We start from the raw sequence: 8,423 nt of genomic DNA, 5'->3' as shown, positions 1-8,423 counted from the left end.
GTGCTGGGCCGGGGTGAAATGTTTGCCCCGGTCACTCTGGAAAAGCTCTAGGCTTTCAGTCTTATCTGGGAGTCCCCGAGGGGGCATCGCAAGGGCTCAGATTCCAGCCCCCAGCCCCCAGCTCCCACTGGGCTCCCCCTGCCCCGCTGGTGCTCACAGCGCCCCCCACGACAGCCGCTCCCCCTGCTGCCCCTCAACCTCAAGGCTGCCTCCCTGTTGCTTCCAGAACCTTCCACTCACACAGGGGCACTGAGCTGCCGCATCTCCAGCTGCAGAGGGAGAATACTTGGTTCCTTTCCCTCATCCCGCCCTCCCACCTGAGCCAGGCTTGGGCTCCTACCAGTCGGAGCTCTTTCCTGCAAACATCTATGGCCGATCTTTCCTGGCAACTTTTTCAGCGGGGTCGGACTGGGAACACGCGCTTCGGCCCTCGTTCTTCCTTCTCTGCTCCTGGAGAAAACATTACTCCTAGAAGCAGGTGGGATTTCTACCTGCTCTGCTCCCCACATGGGCCTCTGGGTCTTGGTCTGTGTCACCTGCTCAGACTAGTCCCGGGCTGCCAGCACCCCCCCGCCCCCCCGCAAGACACTTAACCTGTGTCCTCTTCTACCTAATCATGTGGCCAAGTTGTGAACGGCTCTGGAAAGTCATCACAGTGGTTCCTTGGTCATGGCAAAGGAAGTAGGTCATCAAGCCCACGAGCCTTACCTGCCCTCCCTCGGCTAAGCTGTGACAGGGGACACTTTCCATCTTGTCTTATGCCTGCCCCACAGCCCTCCATGCAGTGTTCTGAGGGAAACCACAACTCCTATACCACAGCTGTGGCCTCGTCGGGAGCAGCCCTTTTCACGAAGGGCCATGTGGCTCTTTCTTGCCTCGCTGAGCCTCACTGGAGGGCTACAGCAGTCGGAAAGTCCTGCCAGACCCCCAGCCTGAGGGAGCCAGCGCCCTGGGCTCGCGGGAACGTGCTGGTCCTGTGGCCGGTCTGCCCCACCCCGTACAAATCTAGTGATGCCCCCCTGAGCCACTCGCTGGGGCGCACGTGTATCTAAACAACTACGTTGTCATAGGAAATGTACCTCTTTTAGGTCAAAATGGCCACGTAGGTGCAATCCCACGTGGCTCAACAGAATCACGATCCTCCTGTCTCCCAGATAAAGTCTGATACCAGTCTGATTTTTCTCATCCCGGAGACCTCCAACCTCCCCAGATTCCATCCGTGATACAACCGTTGTCCAACACCCGGAGCGATGCCAGAGTGAGGTTAAGTTCAAACTCTGCAGCGTCCCAGCTGTGTGACGTCAGAGCAGTCACCGAACCTCTCTGGGTCTCAGCAGCCTCACCGTGGTTGTACCACCGATTTCTGAGTTGGTGTGCACTTCAGACCAGGTACTCAAAACAGGCTTTGAAAGGGGAGCTGAGGGGGCGCCTGGGCGGCTCAGTTGGTTGAGCATCCGATGGTTGATTTCGACTCAGGTCATGATCCCAGGGTCGTGGGATTGAGCCCCATTTCGGGCTCTGCACTGCCCCTCTCCTCTGCTCACGTACTCTCTCTCTCTCAAATGAATAAATAAATAATAAATAAATAAATAAATAAATAAATAAATAAATACAGGAGAGCCGATCCGGGTGCTGATGTAAGGGACTACATTTGTGACATTCATGAGCTCTTTCTTTATTTATTTTTTTAATTTTTTTTAATGTTTATTTATTTCTGAGACAGAGAGAGACAGAGCATGAACAGGGAGGGGCAGAGAGAGAGGGAGACACAGAATGGGAAGCAGGCTCCAGGCTCTGAGCCGTCAGCCCAGAGCCCGACACCGGGCTCGAACTCACGGACCGTGAGATCGTGACCTGAGCTGAAGTCGGACGCTTAAGCGACCGAGCCACCCGGGGGCCCCACATGAGCTCTTTCTATCAGCCCGGCACCCCTTGAGGGGCCAGTCAAGCATTTTCCTATATAATCCTCGTGGCAGCCGCTGGTGGAGCTGCTCTGTTCTCATACGCCCGTTCTCCAGAGGAGGAAACTGAGGCTCAGAGACGCTGGCTGTCTTGCTCAGGGTCACGGAGCCAGTCAGTGGCAGAGCTGGCTTCAGGAACTCTACTTGTTCTTGCAAACCTCAGCACCTCACCCACACTCCCTCCCCCAGACACCCACAAGGTGAACTGCTGCCTGAGGCGTGGGAAATGCTGGGGCCTGCAGCCACACGCCTGAGACGCCTGCGTGAGAAGACACCGTCCAGCCCAGAGGAAGAGCAGCGGATTGGTTGGAGCTCTCCCAGCCCTCTTGACAACCGACGGCAAGCCACCTGCGTGGCACTGCGTGCCCCCCCCCGCCCCCCAGTATTGAGGAGGTCAGGGGACAGGTGCAAAGGCCCGTTGGAACTCTGGAGTCCAGGAAAAGAGCAGGAAGGGAGGGAGCTAAGGGCACTCACCTAAGACACACCATCCTCCCACTTCACAGAATGGCCTGTCGTCACATTAGTCTGGGCTCTGGTGGCCCAAACCCGATTCGAATTAGCTGCGGGTCCCCAGGCGGGGGATTCATCGGCCCGTGAGAACCACGGGCCCGCTCGCGGGTGGGAGAAACAGCAAGGCAACCTCGTCTTTAAGGATGGGAGCGAGGCACCAATCGTGCGGATCAGACATAAGCCTCCGCTTGGCCTGTTCTTGAAGACGTATCCACTGTCGGGGCACCTGGGTGGCTCAGCCGGTTAAGCGTCGACTCTCGATTTCTGCTCAGGTCGTGATCTCACACTTGTCAGACGGAGCTCCGGGAGGAGCCCCGAGTCGGGCTCTGAGATGAGCCAGGAGCCTACTCGGGATTCTCTCTCTCTCTCTCCCTCTGCCCCTCCTCCGCTCCTGTGCACTCACACTCTCTCTCTCTCTCTCTCTCTCAAAATAATAGACATTTAAAAAAAATTTGTTTATGTTTATTTATTTTTGAGAGACAGAGAAACACAAGCAGGAGGGGCAGAGAGAGGGAGACACTGAACTCAAAGCAGGCTCCAGGCTCCGAGCTGTCAGCCCAGAGCCCGACGCGGGGCTCAAACCCACGAACAGCGAGATCATGACCTGAAGTCGGACTCTTAACCGATTGAGCCACCCAGGCCCCCTGATAATAGACGTTTTTTAAAATATTTATTTATTTTTGAGAGAGAAAGCAGAGGAGGGGCAGAGAGAGAGGGAGAGAGAGAATCCCAAGCAGGCTCCCAATGTCAACACACAGCCTGACACAGGGCTTGAGCCCATGAACTGTGGGATCATGACCTGAGCCAAATTCAAGAGTGGGACACTTAACGAACAGAGCCACCCAGGCGCCCCAAAATAATAAACATTTTTAAAATAATAAAACAAAATAAAATAAAATAAAATAAATGTATTTGCTCTCTAGTCTGACCTCTGGAACCAGTCCCTGAAGGGCGCAGGTTAAGAATCATTATCCCTAATTTATAGAGGAGGAAATGGAGGTCCAGCAGGTCAGAAGACCTCGATATCAGGTGCCTGTCAGAGTGGCTAAAATGAGCAAATCAGGAGACTATAGATGCTGGAGAGGATGTGGAGAAACGGGAACCCTCTTGCGCTGTTGGTAGGAATGCAGACTGGTGCAGCCACTCTGGGAAACAGTGTGGAGGTTCCTCAAAAAATTAAAAATAGATCTACCCTATGACCCAGCAGTAGCACTGCTAGGAATTCACCCAAGGGATACAGGAGTGCTGATGCATAGGGGCACTTGTACCCCAATGTTTATAGCAGCACTTTCAACAATAGCCAAATCGTGGAAAGAGCCCAAATGTCCATCAAATGACTAATGGATAAAGAAGATGTGGTTTATATACACCATGGAATACTACTTGGCAATGAGAAAGAATGAAATCCTGCCATTTGCAACAACGTGGATGGAACTGGAGGGTATGTTATGCTGAGTGAAATAAGGCAGGCAGAGAAAAACAGATATCATCTGTTTTCACTCATATGTGGAACTCGAGAAACTTAGAAGACCATGGGGGAGGAGGAGGAGAAAACATAGTTTCAAACAGGGAGGGAGGCAAACCCAAAAGAGACTCTTAAATACAGAGAACAAACTGAGGGTTGATGGGGGGCAGGGGAGAGGTGAAAATGGGTGAAAGGCATTGAGCAAGGCACTTGTTGCGATGGGCACTAGGGTGTTGTATGAATCACTGGAATCTTCCCCCGAAACCAAGAGCACACTGTATACATTATATGTTAGCTAACTTGATGGTAAATCATATTTAAAAAATTTTTTTAAATATTCACTAGTTACAATAAAATAAAACAATAAAATAATAAAAAGTAAATAAGGGGGGTGGAAAGAAAGTAACTAATACTAAAAAAAAAAAGAAAAAGAAAAAGAAATCAGGTGCCTCACTCAGAAATCAGGTGCAGCACAGGCCGAGAAATCAGGTGCCGCCCTCAGGCCCCGGCGGGAGTGAGGAATATGTATAAATAAACAGTGATGTCTTTGGTGGACCATCATCACTAGTCTCGAAATATGTCCTGAGTCCTAGAGCTCTGAGGTGACTTTCGGCATTAAAATGCTAGGATAAAAATGTCCAAGGCAGGGTGAAAAGCACACAGAATTCTGGAGCCTTCTAAGTAGCACGGAGCCATGCACAGGGCTCTCGATGGCACCTCCATCTGAGTGGGCCTCAGTGCCCGTCCCTGCAAAATGGGGACAGTGAGACCTAACTCGCTCAAAGTTTCTCCTATGGCTGATGGCGTGCCGCGTCTTCGGCCGTGGCAACGGCTCTTGCCTGATATCAAACATCCGACTGCCGATTCTGAAAATAGCGGTCTGTGGGGGCTGGCTTCCCCTGTCTCTTCATTTGCTGGCAGGAAAGTAAGAGGGACGAATTACAGATATCTGCACATTTCGTTACGGAGGACCTTGGCCTGGGAGTCAGGTGGCCCGGGATCTTGCCGCAGCTCTACTCTGAACGAACGTGCTCCCTGGGAGCTGGGGAAGTCACCGCCTCTCTGTGAGCCTCACTTTTCTCATCAATAAAATGGGAGCACTAAGGCCCCTTGCGTCTTGATACTCTGCAAGACGCTAACTACCTCCGGGCAGCCCCATCTCGTTCTTTCCCATGATTCCCCGGGGCCTGGGCGCTTGATAGGTGCCTCTTTATCTTCTTTCTGTGCCTAGACAAATGGACTTTGGGGTTCCAAGGACATGATTCAGCTCCCAAGGTGAAGATTCCAAGGGCTGGGACCTTGGCAGTAATAAGCCCGGTGACGTCGGGTGGCTGAAGTTTCTGGAGGTCAATCGTGTATCAGGCACAGCTCTAGGCTCTACGAGAGTTGTAATCCCCTTTTTCCTCTCGACAGCTCTGTGAGAAGAGTATCAAGGCAAAATGAACTCTTGGTCTCGCGTGACCGGGGGGCCCCCATCATCCACCCTTCAGATGGCCTCGTGCCTGCCGTTTGCTGGACGAGGCCACTTCAAAGAACAGCAAGGCCCCTTGATGGTATCGGGCACTCACCGGCTGCGCTCCGGAGGCTCTCAGCCTTATTTCCTGCAGCGGGGGTGGCTGTGGACCCCTAAGACTGAGTGTCCCAGCCCCCGAGGCTGCCCTGTGAGTAGACGAGGCCCCTCAGGTGCGCGTCCAGCCTATCTAGCCTCTCTGGGGAATCGGCGCCTCCTCCTGAGCTGACGCTGGCTAGAGGCTGGGCCACTGGGCCAGGATTGTTATCTCCCCTCGGCAGAAGGGAAAACTGAGGCACAGACAGGTTCAGCTCCGACTTGCCAGGGTCAGGATTTGCAGGCGGGCACGGCCAGTGGGGAGGCTGGAATCACGCCCTTCAAACGCTCTCAGCGTCTCGTAGGCCCGCTTTGATGATGCGTCATGGTGCATCATGCATGGGTGGGGGGGGCTGCTCGGGGGTTACTTTCCCCTCTCCCCCACTTCCCAGGCTTGGAAAGGACCCTGTAGCCCTGATGGTCTTCACCTGTGTCTCTCCCACCTACAGGCGGCAGGGACAAGTCCCCTTGGAGGGTCCCCTTCCGTGTTCTCTAACACGCTTCTCTAACGTGCTTCAGGCTCCTTCTCTTACCTGGTTCCTTCTAAACCCCAGCCAGAGCCAGCGTCCTTGGCCTTGCCCTGCAGACTCCATGCCACCCACTTAATTATCTTACTGGAGAAAGCGCATGCCCTTTCAGCTTTTCCCCATGGTAGCCTGCTCAACCAGATTTCCAAAGGATGGCCCATGGTCCCCCCACCCGTGCTCCCTGGCCCCCGCCCTCCTGCACAGCGGACCCCGGCCTTGGTCTTGTCCTTGGACCTCCTCCTCTGAAAGACTGAGGTGTATTCATTAACTCCTCAGATAACCCTGCTATCTTGTCCGTCACCTCGTCCCCTTTCTTATCTGGGTTCACGGCCCCGTCTCCCACTCGTTGGCCCCTCGCTTGGTTGTAAAAGCTTTCGTTTGCGAAACCTACCACCCTCACCCCTCTAAGAATTATCTCTCGGGTTCCTCTGGCCATGAGTTTCTTTTGTTTTTTTTTTTTTTCCATTTTGTACTTGTTATTTCATTTATTAATATATTGCAATGATTTCCTATATATTTCACTATTTTTTTAACGTATGGCTTAAAAAACTTACATCTTAGTCCATCACTTATGGTACCGTAATCCGTTTAACTAGTTTTATATATCTGGTCATTTGGATGTTTCCAGGGTTCACCTATTATAAATAATGCCATGATAAACATGTGGATGCTGAGATTTTGTGCATCTAATTGATATTTGATTATTTTCTTAGGATAGATTTTTTTAAAGTGACTTCATTATTGATTTCTGAACTTTTCATTAATCCTTTAATCTTTTAATAGAATGTATCGTCAAGTTAGCTAACATACAGTATACACAATGTGCTCTTGGTTTTGGGGATAGATTCCTGTGATTCAACCCAATGTTTAGAGCAGCGTTATCAACAACAGTCAAATTGTAGAAAGAGAGCAAATGTCCATCAACTGATGAATGGATAAAGAAGATGTGGTTTATATATACCATGGAATACTACTTGGCAATGAGAAAGAACGAAATCTTGCCGTTCATAACAACGTGGATGGAACTGGAGGGTATTATGCTAAGTGAAATAGGCAGAAAAAGACAGATACCATATGTTTTCACTCGTATGTGGATCCTGAGAAACTTAGCAGAAGACCATGGGGGAGGGGAAGGGAAAAAAAAACTTACAGAGAGGGAGGAAGGCAAACCGTAAGAGACTTTTAAATACAGAGAACAAACTGAAGGTTGATAAGGGGGTGGGGGAGAGGGGACAGTGCTGTATGTAAGCCATGGCCATGAGTTTTGATGGCTAGCCTGGCTTCGCTTGCTTCTCCAACAATCTCATTTCAAAGACTGGGCTCAGAGAGATTAAAGTGTTTGTGCTGGGTCCATTGCTAATGAGTGATCGAGGCAGGTTAGAACCAGGTCTGCCCGAAGCTAAAAAGTATGATTTTCACTACCTCCTTTCCCCATCACCCCTCTGTCACTGCAGGGACCAGCATCTCCGAGACCCCTACCATCCAGGCATAGGGCTGGGACTCAGGCAGTGTCGGGGGGGGGGGGAGGGGAGGGGAGTTGACTGCAGGGACCAAAGACAATTTGGGGGCTGGGACCTGGGACTCACCATGGGCCCAGCTCAAGAAAGGCTTCTTGGGGTGCCTGGGTGACTTTGTTGGTTAGGTGCACAACTCTTGATTTCGGTTTAAGTCGTGATCTCACGGTTTGTGGGATGGAGCCCCGTGTAGGGCTCTGCACTCACAATGCAGAGCCTACTTGAGAGTCTCTCTCTCTCTCTCTCTCTCTCTCTCTCCCTGTCCCTCACCTGTTTATGTTCTCTCTCTCAATATAAATAAACTTGAAAGAAAGAAAGAAAGAAAGAAAGAAAGAAAGAAAGAAAGAAAGGAGGAAGGGAGGAAGGGGGAGGGAAGTAAGGAGGACTGAAGGAAGGAAAGAAAGAGAGAGAGAAAAGCTTCTAGGGGCTGCCGCCGTGTGTGACTGTATGTTGGGCACAGCCCCCACACTCAGAGGAGCTTGTCATTAAGCTCCCAATGGCAGAAGGACCCCAGGAGCATCTGGGTTCCCAAAGTGACAGGTGAGGAGATTTGCTGTGGTCTCCTGAAGGCCTGACATGACATGTCAGAGCAGAATCCTGGGACCCCCAGACAGGGCCCCTACCCAAGAAGCACGAACACCCCAAACCAACTGGATCCAGTGAGTACTTTGGCCCCAGTGAGCAAGTTGGGACTCCCTTGACCCCAACCTGCTCTGAAATGAGAAGTCTGTCCAACTAGGGAAAGGGAGGCCTCCCAAGTGGGCCACGTGCTCTGAAGCCCTCCTCCCCTTTGCACAAGGGCACTTTGACCCCAGGGGACACCGGGCAACGTCTGGAGAA

This window comes from Felis catus, chromosome B3 (genome assembly GCF_018350175.1).
Source record: "Felis catus isolate Fca126 chromosome B3, F.catus_Fca126_mat1.0, whole genome shotgun sequence".
Taxonomy (NCBI): domain Eukaryota; kingdom Metazoa; phylum Chordata; class Mammalia; order Carnivora; family Felidae; genus Felis; species Felis catus.
Note: the sequence above shows the minus strand (reverse complement) of the source record.